Source organism: Anoplophora glabripennis, unplaced genomic scaffold (assembly GCF_000390285.2).
Source record: "Anoplophora glabripennis isolate ALB-LARVAE unplaced genomic scaffold, Agla_2.0 scaffold217, whole genome shotgun sequence".
Taxonomy (NCBI): Eukaryota; Metazoa; Arthropoda; class Insecta; order Coleoptera; family Cerambycidae; genus Anoplophora; species Anoplophora glabripennis.
The window spans coordinates 656267-674522 of NW_019416331.1; the positions used below are offsets into that span (position 1 = coordinate 656267).

General features: G+C 33.3%; 1 protein-coding gene across 1 annotated transcript in view; it reads right to left on the reverse strand.

Moving 5' to 3' along the window:
• The window catches only part of LOC108905308 (protocadherin-like wing polarity protein stan), a 44692-nt gene extending 27034 nt beyond the window's left edge, over window positions 1–17658 (reverse strand). Inside the window, exon 1 of the mRNA XM_023454133.1 lies at window positions 17450–17658. The gene's annotated coding sequence lies outside the window, so the exon portion shown is untranslated. The remainder of the gene's footprint in view (window positions 1–17449) is intronic.
• Between the last annotated feature and the right edge of the window lie 598 nt (window positions 17659–18256).

Here is an 18256-nt window from a genome sequence, read left to right on the forward strand (position 1 = left end):
AACAATAAATCGTATAGCAATGCACGTAAAAATATGTATGAAGATTCACTGATTGAATCCCCTATATCAACCTAAATTAATTCAATTAATTTTAACTCGAAATACGAGTATGGCATTTGGAAAAAAATTGCATCAAAACTGAACAGAAAATGATTCAGTATAATTTTCTGAATACTCTGAAATTTCAACATTCGGACATTTGAAATATTCAATGTGAAATTATAATAAAAGGTAACGCAACAATATTTTGAAAAATTAGATTTTTTTTCAAAACTGATTTTTTTCAAAATTTTGATTTTTTTTCTATAAGAAAAATAATGCAAAAAAATTTTTCATCTTAATCATGATTAATTGATGTTTAAGAAGTAATAAACCTGCTCCTTCAATTTTTTATAAAACTGAAGATTCAGGAAAGGAAAACAGTTCGATCGATCAATTTCAAAATTTACAGGCCTTATGCCTATTGAGCTAAAAGAAAACTACAAACATTGGTACTTTTCGCAATATTAGCAAAGTAGTAGTTGATTCTCCAAAACAGCAGAAAAAGTCATCTTTTGCATTTTTTCAAATTAATATTGACTATAAAAAAGATTCTCAGACATACCAAAAGGCCCTTAAAGATTGATTCAAGTTTCCAAAACCCACCTTCCGTTCGATGCACGATCATTAATTCATGAGATATCGATGATAAAAGAAAGATGACTTTTCACTCAATAGCCGGTATCTCAATGACAAATAATAATCGTACAGAAAAAAAATCACTAGTGTAAGTCATGATGTCGTTTATAAACAAAACAAAAAGTAAGGGTTCGAGTTTAGAACCTTGAGGTACACAAATATTTATTTGACTAAACATGAAGAATTAAAACCATAACATTGAACAAACTGATAAGTATGATTAAAATATTTTCAATATACAAGCCAAACCTAGGTACCTCCTACCTAGTTCGACAAAAGTCATAGTGAAATCAGAAAGATAACATCAACTTGATTTATCTTGGACGAATTTTAAAAAAGTGTCCTTGATATCGCATTTTATTTTAATTTAAAAATACTCTATGCCCTTTCTGATTGAACTATTAATTGATATAAAAACTTTCAACAAATTGGGTCAATAGTTTATGACCATAAAAATGTTTACTATATTATGTAAGTATAGTTATTTAAACAAACTACAGTTTTAAAAACCGAAAAGATAAGCGATGCGGAAAGCGCGCTTTGTAAAAATAAAAATACTCAAGGTTATTACAAGAGTAAGCTACATGGAAAGTAATCGTTAACACATGGTAATTACGTTAATTGCAAAAGTATAAAAAGTGAGCTTGAAATATTTCATGCAAAGGTTATTAGAAGTGAATTAAATTAGTCGCGGCTAATATGAATAGAAATGAACGGAAATATTTGTGCTATTACGGTATTAAATCTATGAGCTACTAATACAAATATTTGAAGTAGAGAGAGGAAATTGTTATAAACATTGCTACACCAAATATCTTGCGCTAACATATTATTTTGGAAACAATATGTGGATGGTCCGACTTGGACCAGCAAATTACCACGAACATATTGTTTCCAGGTCCACGTGTAAGAATTATACAACAACGACCTCGACAGGAACAAAACCATTAAAGGATTGTTGAACAAATGAAACTGTTTAGGCGCTATTGACAGTTACAAATGATTTCTTGTTAAATTAATGACATCGCACTATCTAATTGAATAAATATAATTTTATTATTCACTTAATTTCCTTCGGGGATTATGTTGTTGAAATACAAAATAAACTAAAAAAAGTTAAATAGATTGACACAATATTTAGGTATCAAAATTTCGAATTAGCCCTGAACAAGCTGAAAACCTATAATCGAGTTAATAGAGACGTAATATTTTGGCTCACAGGGTATATACATGCATAAAATATCTCATTGCTATGCAAGATATGGGTGCCACAATCGCGTGTCACTGCACTGCTTAACATCTCTTGTCTGTATATTCAAATAAGGCAACATTGAATTTCAAGGCAGGCTTCGGGTTGATTTCGAATTTAATTGATCCAATAGGGCACAAGGCGTCAATTATGTGATATTGGAAAGTGACAGCGCGATCGTAGGCAAGTTCCATTAAATCAAACGGTTTTTAAATTGGAATTCCGTCGAGCCGAAGTTATTGGAAATATTTCAGGAGCCAGGGAATATTCCACCTGCTGGGAGCGATGAGAGAAAAAGCCGACAGGCAGTTTAATGGTTTGTCGATTTTATTAATCGTTAAATGAAATGAAAATTCGAAAGAAATGTGTATTTTTTTTTAAATTTCAATTTAATTATTTAAATACATATACGAGCATACAGAGCGAAATTAAAAAAAATCCTGAAAGCGTTAAGGTTAAAAATTTGTTCGGATTTGGGAAAATCTTTTCTAATTTACAACAGTGTTTTAATGTTTTCTCTCATTTAAGCACTCACAATCAGTAAACTACTTTATCCAATAATGCGAACACAAGATTTGATATTCATGGTGAAATATCGCCTTTTGTGGGAAGTGGCATCAACAATAAAAGAAGTTACTGGAAAAAAATATTTGCTTAATCATTTGGTCGGTTCTACCAATTTACCACAAATACTGAAAGGAGTCCGTTCAATAATATTAAATAATTATTGCTTCACGTTTCCAAGAACCTCACTGGAACCGTTCGAATTAACAAATAATAGTATTTATTTTACTACACATGAAATAAATTAGAAATCTGCTAATTCTGATTACATCCTATCGTATAATCAAACTCGCGCAAAGCGAATATGCAATTATGCAATTTGGAATGGTTTTAAGTAGAGCTATTCGAAAAAAACAGAATCATTCTATCGCAGTTAATGTATTCAATACTGTTCTGAAGTAGCAATGAGAAAGAGAACGACGAATCATTACATCCTGGTGCTGTATTGATTAGTTTTTCTATTTTATCTAGTTTAAGCCATACTGTAGTGGATACTTCTGAAATTTAAGAATAAAACTGAAGTAATCGTTTGCAAGAAAACCAGCCGCTTGTTATGCTAGTTCGGTTTATTTGCATTTAAAAAATTGAACCTGTTCTAATACCACGTACTTGACACAAAATTATTACATGCATGTAAGTTACAATTCTCACAGAATTGAGAAAGCCTCAGTTTGAATGGTGATTAACGTCGCTTAATAGTGGATATAATTATCACATACTGTACCCGCATGTTTTGCAAGATTTACGACCATGATAAAAGAAAAGTTTATAATTATTTTAATAATCGATGGGCACGGAAAATTCAGATTAAACCACAGTCTTACGATGAAATGTTTCCGTATTTAGGCTTAGGGTCCGTTTTTTGCAGCCACCGTGTAAAATCTCGGGCAATTATTATTTTCCTGTCCCTGTAGAGTAGATTCTAGTCACGAATATTGACTTCTTAGGATGCAACACATAGTTGCAGGCTCAATAAAAATGGGAAATCGTCATTAGATACTGCAATTTGCCATTTTTAATCCAAAGCCAAACTAGTAAGGCAACTTGTCTTCTTTTCTTGCCCAACACGTGGTTATGGCTATATTACCGTCGACGTACGGTGGTTCTGTACACTTCTTCCGCTGCCTGTACAACACATAACCTGCTAGGAATGTTTTAATATACGTTATCTAGTCCATAAATAAATATAAACCTTTCAGCATCCGTTCTTAGAGGCTAAGGTCGTTAGACGGCAAGCTTTTTCTACCTGACCATCTATTTTCTTGCGTTATCCAACCTTTCATTAAAAAGTCAATTTTCTTGACATGGCAGAGATAATTTTCAGCTTAGGCCTGAACAATTTGTATGCTGGTGCTGATACCCATACAAGATATACAAGATCAGGCGTTTTAGAAAATGAACAAATTGAAAAATTTCTAATTGAGGCTCCTGATGATACGTAGTTAGGTACAAAGTTAGGTAATTTAAACAAAATATTATTATAAACGAAGAATACTATTATTATTTTAGGTGGCAATCATTTTTACCATATCTGGGGCGTGTCGATATGATGAATTACTTCAAATGAAAATTGGAGGTATTGAAAATATGGGAAATAGATTGCTGATCACTCTGTTAACTAAAAAAAACAAGAAAAAAAGATTCTTTATAGTAAGCAAATATTTAGACATATCGGAAATATAGTACCGCAAGACCTACACAAATAGATAGTAACAGATTTTTAATATGCAAATGGTAAAGCATATAACCAATTAGTAGGAATTCATACATTTGGGAAAATGCCAAAACAAGTTGCTGCGTTTCTCAAATTGAAGGATGCTCACGAATATACCGGACATTGTTTCCGTAGAACTTCAACTACACTATTAATTAGGAGCTGATACCACCACTTTAAAAATGCATGGTGGATGGAAACTTCAACGGTAGCTCAAGGCTACATTGAGGAGTCCATAGCTCGTAAATCAGTTGTTAGCAAAAAAATTTTCCCTACTGCAAATACATCGTGCTAGAAGCGATTTTTTAAATAATTCCATCACTTTGGAGGATTCAATAGTTCATAAACCATCTAAGTACTAGTGAAAACACTTCAATCTACATAGACGAAGTAAATGTTTCAAATTCAATAAACTAAAATCTCTAGAAACGAGAAAGTCGCGTGACAGAAATAGCTTTGCAGCGGATATTACAAAAAATTAATCGCCTTATATTAGAAACAGTGGAAATGCATCAATCAACATAAAAAAGCGATTAAGATGGGCAAATCCATTACATACGAGTTTGAACATTATAGCTTGGAAGAAATATAACCGGATACTTACTAATAAAATTCTGTTCATCTGGATATACTTTATCGCAAGTTTAGAAATATATTCTGATTGTAGCAGGGTGTCTTTTAATCAACTGTAAACTTGAACAGAATCAGTACCAAATTTGATACGTTTTTCGCTATTGATGGCTTATATTCATAGCCACAAACAATGTTTGCGTGGAAATTATTTTTCATAGCTGTATCGATAAAGAAAATGTCAATTTTCTTTGTCTATCGGAAAAAATAATATTTGACCAGAAAACATGAAAGAACGATGATATGTAATAGAAAAATACTGTTGCTCTTAAAAAAAAATAATTCTAGAAAAATTATTACCAAGAAGAACATATCAAAGAAAGCGTGATGTTTGTCTTCTGAAAATGATTCTGAGGACCTAAGATTACTATTTAAGACCTTTAACGAATTGTAAGTACTCACAATAAAAAAAGATAATAAACCGAAAAATAAAAATATTTTCTAGTATTGCACTACATAAATACAAAGCAATTAATGAACAATCTTTTAAATAGTCATTGGTTCAGTGATCATCTTTAGTGTTTAGAAACATGTATTTGTAAATGAAGATAAACGGCAAACAACACAATTTTCTTTGATGTGACACATGATACACATTTTTATTTCACTCGAAAATTGTGATCTTTTTCCACCATTAATAGTAAGAATTCTCAAGAGCAACTGTTTCTTTAATTGTCATCACTCTTTCGTGTTATAGCCAAAACCTGCAATTTCGACATTTTTTATGATTGTGTATAAATATGATCATCATTAGCCAAAAAAGTATAGTAAATTTGATACGGTTTAGTACTTTAACAGGTTTAAAAGATATATCTCCGTAAAAAGTCGGAATTTACAATTAGCTCATTTAAATTTTTCATGTTAATTTTGACCAAGAAGCTTAGCAGTCCAGTTGAGTTGAGCGACATTTTGTATTTATACAATTTCACTAAAAAAATTAAACTATAGTTCTAATGTTAGTTGCTTATATTGAAATATATAGGGTGAGTCATTAATAATGGCAAGTACACAGCTTAATAGCGATTAAGCCGAACATGCCTCAGTCAATTGTTGCTCCTTTTCGTTCTACAGATTAGAAAATTAGCAGATCGTAAGATACCAAGCCTGAATTAAGAATTAAGACAAACATTACAGCAACTGACAATTTTTTTATGCATATCCGAACAAATTATTAATCATAAAAGATTCTCAAAGCAACAACCAGCGACTTCAGTGTACTTATTAAAATTGTGTCTGATGTTAAATAAAGTTCTATGTTATTTGATAATATGAACTGATTCTTGAATATTTGTCCACAGTTGTTCTTGACTATTACTAATGTCTTTGTAAATTAGAGTTTTAAGATAGTTCCAAAAGAAAAATTTTGATTCATTAGATTTAATAAAATTTTGCTGTCCCCTATCTCAAAAACAGAAAACGACAATCCCATGGTCCATATGAAAAGATCGTATCGTCTTAATTTTTTGACGTACTATCAGCCCCTGAATGATAGTTTTTTCCAAAACACCCCGCATATTTATGAATTATCTTAAATAGAGATCCTCAAGAATACTTTTAAATTCGATGTAGACATATTTGCGGTAATAATTTCAAGGAAAAATTGATTGCATCTCTAGTTCCACTCTATCCAGAGAGATAGTTGAGCTGACTGGTGTGACTTCAATCAATCAATAATGAAAACATAAGATGCCAACTATATGACAACACTGACAACCCCACACAGTTCAACAATTTTTTTAGAAACTAAATTTTTACGGTGGTTTTACACTACCTGTTGCTTTCACTTAAGTCTGATTAAACATCTATGAAAATAAATGGAAATATATACTCGAATCCCAGGTGTTCTTAGCCGTCTCAGCGTCTAGAAGAGAAAACCAAACCGTTAACTGTATGAGATTTATTGCGTCTAACGCATTTTATTACGGAGTTTATCATTACTAGATAACACAGACTGATACACTGTATCTTTTCTGAGTTAATAGTCCTATGATAGAAAGGAAAGGTCAATTCAATATTTTTATTTGAAATAAGAAGTTTTGAATACAAAATCCATTCCAACAAATTTATTCCAATTCATTCAAATTGCAATACTTAAAATATCAATTTGATAAATCAAAAGACTAATTAAAAATTGAAGATAATTTCAATAAGAATTCATTGCAAAATTATTTTTTATACAGTGTGTCTCCGAATGGGTTACTGCACTCTTGTAAACTTTTTTATTCTTGATTTTTCTAGAAAAAGTTATTTTTGATAAAAAGTTTTGCTTATCTTAGGAAACTATGGGCAGTAACCAAATATGTATAATAAAACAGACAGGGCGTCCAAAAAATTTCAAAATATTGATCATGGATATTTCGTTATCAATGTCAAAGTCAACATATTTATTTTTATTGTCCACCGAATAATTTTTATTATTAATACTAACCCGAGAGCAACGAATTTATCTTGTGCAATGTTATTTATGGAGTCGGTAATGTTTCATGTCAATATGCAATATAAATTTTTGATGAAAAGTACCCAAATGTAACTGTAACTCGTAGAGCAAGCCAATTATAAAATTCGATACCACTGGTGATGTAAAGAATATTAAAAAGATAAAAAAATAATACAAAGATAACGATGCTACTACTGTTGTAGTTATGGACTCTGCACAAGGCAATCCAAAGATGTCAGTCCGGAAAAGGTTAGAAAACAAATATTAGCAGATCTCATATTCAAAAAATTTTGGTAAACAACAAAATCAATCCATTCCAATCAGTTTTAATGCAGATGATGGTCGGCGTTTGGACTTTTATTTAACAATAGGTGAGAAACTGATTGAAAACAGGCTATTTCATCACAATAGGTTTGTTCGCAAAATGCAATTTCCAACCGATTATCAATTTTTCACTGTGCATGTGCTGTGCAACTGATTTCCAACCGATTTCAAATTTTGTGCTCTGCGAACAGATTAAAAATGCTGAAGTGAATCGTGACTGAATGACCATACCCTATAAATATTTATTTATTTCAAATTTATGTTTACGTCTTATTTTGAACAGATTCATCGTCTGTCTGTCACTTCGTTTTATATTATAATTAAACGTATTAAAGTGATTAATTGTTGTTATTCTCTTGCACTTGACAGCAGTAACAGCGTTAGTTCAAGAGTGAGCATAGTGCGCATATCCGAAACCGAAAATTTATTGGGAGTCAGCGGATTATCTTGATAGTTCGAAACCAGTCCACAATTCATTAAGTTTTGTTCTGCGAGCATCAAATTTTTAGTCAGCAGTCATGAGGTTCGTTTCAACAAGAAATTCAGAATTGGTTCAGAATCAGTAATGAATTATTGTGTACGCATGCGCTCGATAAGTACTGATTATGAAACAGTCCTGGAAATCGTGTTGGAACAGTTTACGAGCTATCACAACTCTGTCATCTGTCAAGTTAATTCAATGCCTAAGAACATCGAAATCCTCTTCTTCGCTAGACTCGGAAGCCAGAAAATCATCGTCTAAATATCTCATACTAAAATAGGTTTTAAACACAAAATATAGAGGTTATAAGTGTAATAACTATGATTTTGTATATTCAATGCGCATACTCCAAGAAAAGTTCTCCTAGTTCCTGCTCAGGACCATGTACCAATTTCACCGGTTCTGAATCAGTTCAGAACGAGTTCGATCATTGTTGGAACGCTGTAACTAACGAGCGTTCAAATAAAAACGTGGTCAAGTTGGTTCTGAAAATTTGGACGTAGGGAGTAGCGTATAGCAAATGAACTTAAACGTCATCTGTCAAAGCGCTATATCGCCCCTTTGTTATTGAAACTGACAGCTGCTATACAGCTCGTTGAGAAATGAGGTTAAGTTGGTCGCTATAAGCTACGCCCTACGTCCAATGTGTCAGAGCCAACTTCGACCACGTTTTTATTTGAACGCTCGTTACTACTACTAGGATCAGTTCTATATCTGTTGGAACGCGTATTTCATTCTGCGCAATCTCCCTCCGGTTCTGAACCAAAATTCTCTTGCCTGTTGGAACGAAGCTATGGATTATCGCTGTGCGAACGCTTCTGACTTATCACGTATGTGTCATGCATAGTTTCTGACTGCTGTGCGAACAATGCTAATATTTTATTTACTGACGAATCAACATTCACAACTAATGGCGTGTTTTCCTCTCAAAATTGTAGATACTGGGCTAATGATAATTCAAATTTTCGATTGATAACTAATAGTCAAAAATTTAAAAAAGTATTAAATGTCTGGTGTGGAATAATGTACAATAAAATAATTGCTCCTTACTTTTTGAAAGAAAATCTTAATCAAAATTTGAATTTGGAAATTCTCAATAATTTTGTTTTGACAGAACTAGATAGAGTTGAGAAGAAATCTAATATTTCAACAAGACCCTATGCATTCCACACTTCTAGTGAGAAACTGGCTTGACGTTCACTTCCCGAACAACTGGATCGAACGCTATGGACCTTGTCCTGCACGGACACCCGACTTGTCCCCATTAGATTATTTTTTATGGGGATACCTAAAGCAAAAAGTGTATTGAAACGATTTTGACGATAACATTGATTTACTTCAGCAAAACATTCAGGAAGCTGTTGCCACCATAAAAGAAGCGATGATCTTGTCTCTGTACAAGGAATTTAGAAAGAGATTAGAAAAATCTATATTACTTGGAGGTTTACAAGTTTGAATACGGCTTGCTTCGTTGTTGTTGTTAATTCCAGTTCTATTTATTATTTCTATTTTTTAATAATTAGAAAAGCTACTTTTCTTTGTTTTGCAGGCTACCGTGGTAGTTGTTAAAGGTAGAACAATTTCCAGACCAGTTGCGTAGGTGGTTTAGTTTCTTGACGTTTCGAGAGCCATATCGCTTTTCAAAAACTCGAACACTTTTAGAGTTACTTTTGAGGCAGAGAGCGATATGTCTCTCGAAACGTCAACAAACCTAAACCGTCGACATGGCAACTAAACTGGAAATTTTTCTACCAAACTATTTTTATATTATATTAAATTTAAAATAAAAGTTTACTTGCTAATTTTTTACAATTCCTGTATGCACTAAGTAAGATAGTTAAAAATCGCCTCTTCTTATTTGCAAAATATGATTATTCTTATTTTTTGACTAAACCCCGTATTTAAGCATTTCTCGAGTACTCGAATAACTTTGTTAAATATAGTTTTTAACGATAACAAAAATTAAAGGCACTGCTTAGGGAAAATTTCACATTTTGAATTTTTTTTGGACGCCCTGTATGTTTTATTACATGTTTGATTACTGCCCATGGCTTCTCAAGATAAGCAAAACTTTATATCAAGAATAACTTTTTCTCTAAAAATCAACAATAAAAAAGTTTACAAGAGTGCGGTACTTCATCCAGGGACACACTGTATATTATTATTTTTATTTGACAATGCAATTCAATATCCGTACTTAGCTATCCGTCACATTAAAGAGAAAATTGAATAAAACGGCGACGCTTCTGAAAGGATACCCGTTTTCTACAACTGGCTATTTGTCAAAGAATACCGATTAGAAATTCCTCGTTCACGTAACGTCTACTTTACGCTCAGAGATCCCGTGCGGAAACCGTTAGGTCGCGATGTTCGGTCAAACCCATGCTTCTTTTTCAGTCCCCTGTTTCAATGAACTATGACCAAACTCATCTTGCTCTCACTGCGGATCCGACCGCCGAATTACAAATGCAAAATAGCCTATAAATTCCGAGGGATTTATATGGTGAATTAATTCTCTAGCCAGCCATCTACTGGATTGAACGAGGCGAAATACCGAGTGCGCACAAAAAGTATGCGCGTCAAATTCAAATTCTAGAAAATTAAATTCACAATGTGTATTTATTACTTATTTATTTAGACACATCATCCTACTACAGCATATGTAAACCAGCAAATTCAGATGAGCAGAAACCACAGGACGCGCATAGAAGACCGCGCATCATTTTCAATCTACAGAGATCTTCCACAATTCGCCAGGTGTGTAATAAATAGAGATGTTCAATAACATTCACAATGAGTGAACGGTGATGTGAGATGATGTACAGCGTTTACATTAACAAATATGGATTACTTACAGTAATAATTTAAGTTACTTTTATTATTAATGAATAATTAAGTAATCTTTCTACGGAATATTGGCAAATTGTGGATTAAGACATGGTCATCCGCGTGGTCACTCTAGTACATATTTAGATGGCAATGACTGAAACCTTTTAAAATACTTAAATAATAGTTATTTATGGTACTAGTGTGTTACGGTGTATAAGTCACGCTGGGAAATGTTTAGTCCTTAAAATATTACAAAGCATGCGAGTGTCAACCTAAATTGTGCCTGTAAACAAGGGTTGTCAGTAAACAAACAAAAATTTTTAAGTTGAAATCACGTTGAAATCCTAAAACCAAGCCTGAAAAAATGGAAAATGTGGAAATTCCATCTGAAATTTTAGAAAAAGCTAATGCGGCTGCTGCAGGCATCATTCCGGAGAAATCATATATATACAACAAAGAACTGAAGGAACTTCAAGATTGGAAAATCAAAGAAGGGGTGAAAGGCGTAAATGAAGATGTCTTGCCGGCTCATTTTTTCAATTCAAGTGAGAAATTAGCTCCATCCATATTGTGGACTAAATATTCCATGTTGAAATCAACTTTGAGAGTTTACAAGAATATTGAAATTTCTAAATTCGGAAGACTAGTGGCATTTCTAGTCTAAGCACAAACATTTTCAACCAAAAAAATCCAAGGTCTTAGAAAGAGAACAAATCGAACAATTTTTGCGTGAAGCCCTAAACGAAGATCTTATGAATAAGGTAGGTTCTATTGAATAGTTTAACTCTGAGTTATATTTATTAAATTTGTTGTTTTTAGGTGGCGTTGATATTAGGAGTTTTTGGCGCTTGCCGTTGCGAGGAATTGACCCATCTAAGCATAGACAATATAGAGGACAAAGGGCAGTATATACACATCATGATTTAAAATACTAAAACGAACAAACCAAGAAGCTTCGCTGTGTTAAATGAAGGATTTTGTGTTAATCCAATTAGAAAATATTCTAAGCTAAGACCTCAGAATGTGCAGCATAAAAGGTTCTCTTGCAATTTTCAAAAGGGAAAATGCACTCGTCAATGTGTTGGTATTAATAAGCTATCAAAAATCCCTAATGTTGTTGCGCGATTTTTGGGCTTGAGATTCTAATTTATATACAGGGCATGGCTTGCGTCGCGCATCTGCACTCTCTTGGGCAATGCTGGAGGGGATATTACAACACACAAAACGCCACGGTGGATGGAAGTCATCTACTTTGGCAGAAGGTTTATTATAGAAAAGTCAATTTCCAGCAAAATTGATATTGCTAAAATGATACAAGGGATACAGACTCCTGAAGCAAGCACAAGCAAAATCAATTTACCACAGTCACAAAATGATTCCAATAATACTTTGGCACATCAAATTACGGCTTTACCGTAAATGGTAATGTTAATATTAATAAGTAGGTAGATTGTAAGTTTGTAGCATTTTAGGTTATTTGTTGACATTGCTGTTTCAAATTGGTTTTCTAATAAAAACTAGAAAAATAAACCACACATTTGCCTTTTTATGATTTACATAAGTCAGTAGTCATAAATTACTAGTGATTTATCACTTATAACACACTTAAGGCCATATTATTTCTTTAAAACCAAAGAAATTATAGTATCATTATACATGTATACAAGTCGTATACAAGTGTTGGATAAAATAATTTAATTTTCAAAAACATACGTTCAAAAGGCATTATTTGTACTACATAAAAATTTAGTTCAACGTTCACAAATCTATCATCTATCCCACAGTCATATCCGTACATGCAATTTAATTGTTACGTGTTAACAAACCACGGTGCCAAGGGTAAAGGTGAATGTTTCAGCGTTACGAATACAGATCGTATCGTGTATGCAAATACATTTTTCCTGGACGGGAAGCTTAATCATTAAAGTAAGTGATTTAGAATTACGTATTCAATTAGCAGTATAAGGCAAGTGCGTCAAAAAGTAGCTCCCGTAAGATTTCTTATCTGTAAAGCTTTTAAAACGTTTTTAAAACTTACTCAAAAAAACTACGTAGGAGAGAAATAAAAAACTAGACCTTAAACGGAGTGTACTTAAAAGCAGTCGCTGTTAAGTATATACGTTGTGTGGTTGAGACAAATGGACGTCTTTTTTGTTTCACATAATTCAGAATTTGTTTACTGAAAGTTGGTGGCCAGTATCTACTTATCAAAACACCCCCGTATCTGAAAAGTTATATACATTATGCAATGGAATTTTCAAACAGGCCTAACTGATTTCGTATGCCGCAAGCGACAAGGTTGTGCGACTGATGTCATTTCATTTGTTTGTGAGACTTATTCACGATGCGACGGTTTAAAAAATTATGAGGAGCGGGCGGAAAATAATTTAAATTATGTATGAACGAATGTTTAGGAGTAAATTCGATTCGAATATTTTTTTGTCGATCGATAAATTAAAATTCAACAGTTAGCTTTGAGAATTTATGTTCTGGGCATTCCATTTGGTATCGCTTCTGGATTAAAATGCCGGAATGTTAATTAATAAGCCAAATGGTTGATGTTTACTACCTGCTCGCAGTAAGAAACAAGTAAAGTTGATCGTGAAACCCTGATATAATTTTAAATGCAATGAATCTCCGATAATAACACTTCGTATTAAAATAAACACGTATTTAAAAAGAGCCCGAATTTTAAGGTAGATGAAAAAAGGTATCTTGCTTTTATGACTATAACTAAGTATAACAAAATTGACTAAATTGTTTTACGTTTCAAAAGTGTGGTAAAAAGTTACTAAGTAGTCTATAATAAGATTTTAGTTGGTCTAATGCAGAGGCGGATTGGCTATGCGGGAACTCGGGAGGTTTCCCGATGGGCCGCGGTCATTTTGGGCCGGTCCGCGCTGTAGAAGGATGAATAATATTTTTCTTTCAAAAAAAGGAGCCGCTTGATGAAGGTTTCCCGGGCCGGTTCATCTAGCCAGTCCGCCTCTGGTCTAATGTGATCTGGAATGTGGTTTAATAACAATTTTAAGGAATTTTGCTAATAGTAAATCATTAGCCCTTCGAAATACATTGCTATGCGGTTTGTCAAATGTGACAGTAGTATAATTTTAAGAAATTTTGCTATTCAAAAGTGTAGCACATAAATTAGGCACTAGAAGTTGCAAATTCGTAAAAACTAACATAATTTTAATACTTAAAACGACATTTTACTGCACTTTAGTGTCTTAGTTAATGTTTCTGCGGGTTTTTTCGCCTCCTGATGAATTTATCTGCCAGTTAAATCTATACCTGCCTCATAAAACACAAATAAGTAACGAGCGTTCAAATAAAAACGTGGTCAAGTTGGTTCTGAAAATTTGGACGTAGGGCGTAGCGTATAGCAAATGAACTTAAACGTCATCTGTCAAAGCGCTATATCGCCGCTATCAATTTGAATATTTTCGTTTTAAAAAGCGTTTAAAATGGTGTTTTCTCAAGAACAAAAAGTGTTTATCATAGAGTCCTACTTTAGAAATGGACGCAAGATTGATGGAATATGGAAGTATTCTATTGAGGAATGTTTCATAGAATTTCAAAATCAATTTCCCGGCGTTGTTGAGTACAAAATTTTTCAAAGTGCAGTTCAGCGTTGTGTTAATGTTTTTCGTGAAACGGGCAGTGTAACAAGAAAAGAAGGAAGCGGCCGACCTAAAAAGCGGACTGAAGAATTAAAAGAAAATGTCCAACAAATAATGGAAAATGCGCCAAGAACTTCTGTACGTGTTTTATCACAAATGGTGGGAGTATCAGTCGGTACCTGCCACACAGTGTTAAAAAAAGATTTGCGTTTGTTCTCCTATCGTTTAACTTGTCAGCAAGAACTTCATGAAGTTGATTTTCCGCGACGGGCTGTATTTTGTGAATGGTTTTTAAACAACTACGGTGAACTTCATAATATCACCTTTTTTTCTGATGAAGCCTGGTTTCATTTAAGTGGTTACGTAAACTCACAGAATATGAGAATGTGGTCTTCTGAAAAACCAGATAACTTTTTTGTCGAGGGCCCTCTACACGCTCAAAAAATTGGAGTTTGGTGTGCTCTCAATCGAAGGAGGATTTATGGACCTATTTTTTTTAATGGTACTCTTACTGCGCAAAGGTATAGAGAAGAAATTATCGCTCCTTTTGTTAACCAGCTGGAAGAAAACGAAATTACAAACTTTTACTTTCAACAAGATGGCGCAAGGGCACATACGGCAGGCGAGACGATGAATATGTTGAGGGAAGTTTTCCAAAATCGACTAATAAGTCTCAATGCTGAACATGAATTTCCACCGAGGTCATGTGATATTACGCCGTGTGATTTCTTTTTGTGGCCTTACCTTAAAAACACTATTTTTGAACTGCCTATTCCTGATTTAAACCATCTGCAGGCTCGACTTATAGACAAGATTCGTGAAATTAACAATACCCCGAGCATCTTAGAAAATGTCTTTAATTCTTTGAGGAACAGGTGTGAAAAGTGCTTGGAACAAGGAGGGGGACACTTTCAGCAGCTGCTTTAATTTATTGTTATAACAAGGAGGGGGACACTTTCCGCAGCTCCTTTAATTGTTTGTTATTGTTATCACGATTATTCTTTAAAATAAAGTTATATAGTCATTAACGTTATTGAAACTGACAGCTGCTGTACAGCTCGTTGAGAAATGAGGTTAAGTTGGTCGCTATAAGCTTCTCCCTACGTCAAATGTGTCAGAGCCAACTTCTACCACGTTTTTATTTGAACGCTCGATATATAAGAAAGTGAGAGATACATATCACTGACAGTTAAATTTACCCTATGAAAAAACGGACGTTATTAGAGGAACGGGAAATATCTGCATCAATTTTCATTCAAATCAGATTGTGGCTTTGTCAGTTAGTGAAACATGTGGCCCATTTCCAAGCTCACCCTACTGCCAGTACAAAAAAATAGGACGCTATCGACCTAGCAAAGTAAATTATTTAGGTGGTCGATAAATCAAGCGTGTATATTAAAACTGCATCGCATTGTATCGTAGTGAATATGTGCTTTGATGTGACATGTTTGGTCAATATTGAAAAGCTTTATTAAATTTTGACAGGTATAGCCCTTATGTGACCTGTGGCGGAAAGGTCCTACCAATAAATATCACCTATGCCGTCAAACAGAGGGGTACGAAATAGTTTCCCCAACGATTTTTCTATGCGGAAAATTCGACAAGTACCTATACATACATTTGTTAGATTAAGAATGGATTTTAAATAGTACTATCACAATAAAAGCACAAAGTGATTTAATTTTTAATTTTTAGTATGGCAAAATATCAAAATAAAACCATACAAGTAATACTAGACGCAAGTTTTTTCCTTATCAGACATTTTTACTAAAAATACTACTTCAATCTCCAAAGATTGTTAATCTGGTTATTACTGTTAGGTACCTATATCACTTGAAAAGTTATTATATAAGCAATAATTAATATCGAAAACATTGACATTCTAACTAAATATAAATATAACCTTATGAATATTTACATAGCAATAACTTGTTGGCAATAGGTATAAGTACTTAGGTACTTAATAATACTTATGTTTTGTTAATTTGTGGCTACAAACACTACAAACAAATATTTATAAGTGGTTTTTCAATGCATAGCAAAAATAATCCATCATTTTCATTCACCGGTCATAACCTAGGGTAAACTAAAAACGGTTGTTAGGTACTAAGTGCAATAAAAAAACTACCTGCCTAATAATACCCCCTCATTGGACACATGAAAGTCTACTGAAATGGAATAACACCACTGTTAAGTAAATCCACCAAACACTGCTAAATCTCTTTCGTGTACACAACGGCGCGATAATCCCCCTGAACACGCTGAAAACGCTGAAACGAATTAAAGCACGTTCACCGTCAGAAAGACTGAAAGCGGCGCGATAGACAAGGTGGATGTCGAGTACTTCACATTTTCTAAGTTAAGGCGAAGAGGGCCCTATTCCTATTCATACTGACACAAAGAAGCCCCTGAAGGGCCTTTTGTTTTTTGCTACACGATTTTTCTGCCGCGTCGCGATATCGAACGTCACCTGAAAACTTGAAAATAAAAGACCGAGAGGGTGAATTTTCATGGGCTTCTTTTGTTTTGCTGGTGAGTGGTGTGATGACTCACCTTTCTCACTAATTGGGGGTAGATGACACCCTACCACATGTTACGCAAGGCTTGCACTTATTTAAGATCATCCCTTATTTCGTTTCCATCCCAAATAAACATTTCTTATTATTTATATTTTATATAAGCTCTTCAATATTAATAAAACTATTATTGGAAACATACATAAAAAATGTACCTATTGATTTTATAGTTTCAAATTTAAATATACCTATGTATGGTACTTACATTTTTACTGTTTTTATAGCTCATAATCAGTAAAACTGTAGCATAAATAACATAATAAACGTAAATTAATCAATTAAAATACATGCTTAGAAAACGAATGCTTAGCTTAATTATTTCGTCTATTGGTATTTAAATTATTTACCTTTTGTGTAGTTGAAGACCAGAGTGTACACTTTCACATAAAAGTGCATTGACACAGAGATTCTATGACTTTAAAAAAAAACGTGTACATAACTTGACGCAGCAAATATCATTAATAAAACTTGTATTAAAATTCACTACTTCACCGAATTTTTATAACAAAATAATAGTTTTATAACCGAACTGGGTTTATTAAATTGTTGCACTAACCGATCGTGCAGCCATTTTGATGCTTTTTTGTTTTCTTTTTCTAACCAACCGGTGTCCCTGTTTCCAATTGCAGTTAGCATCTTTCGTTCACTAATTAGTATTAGTTCTCACTGAAAGATGGTGCCTGTGCCTCTATACTACTACTTCTTCTTCTTCTTTTTATTTGGCCTTCACTCAGAGGGTATTTAGCCATTGTGCCTCTATACAATATTGTACAAGTTAAATTTAAAATTCTTCTTCTTCATCTTCAAATTAATGGCCCCCTCGTATTGGAAATTGAAATTATTGCGTTCACAGCCCACAGACTATTTCAGCCTTCACAAATATTGACATTTGAAATACTTGTTCTTGTTAGGTTAGGATATTTAATTTGTCCCACTCTTGATGTTATTGAAGTTTTTTATTAATTGTTTTTTAACATTATTCTTTATTAACCATCTGAATATTAAATTTTGATGTGCAATGAAATACGCCTAAGTATAAAAACAGAAAATAAAGTAGATCATCCAGATCATTCTTCACGATCCCAACCGGACCCAACCTAGTGAACCTAGCTGAATTTAACTGATTCGATTTTTCAAATCAGGCAGACCCAGAC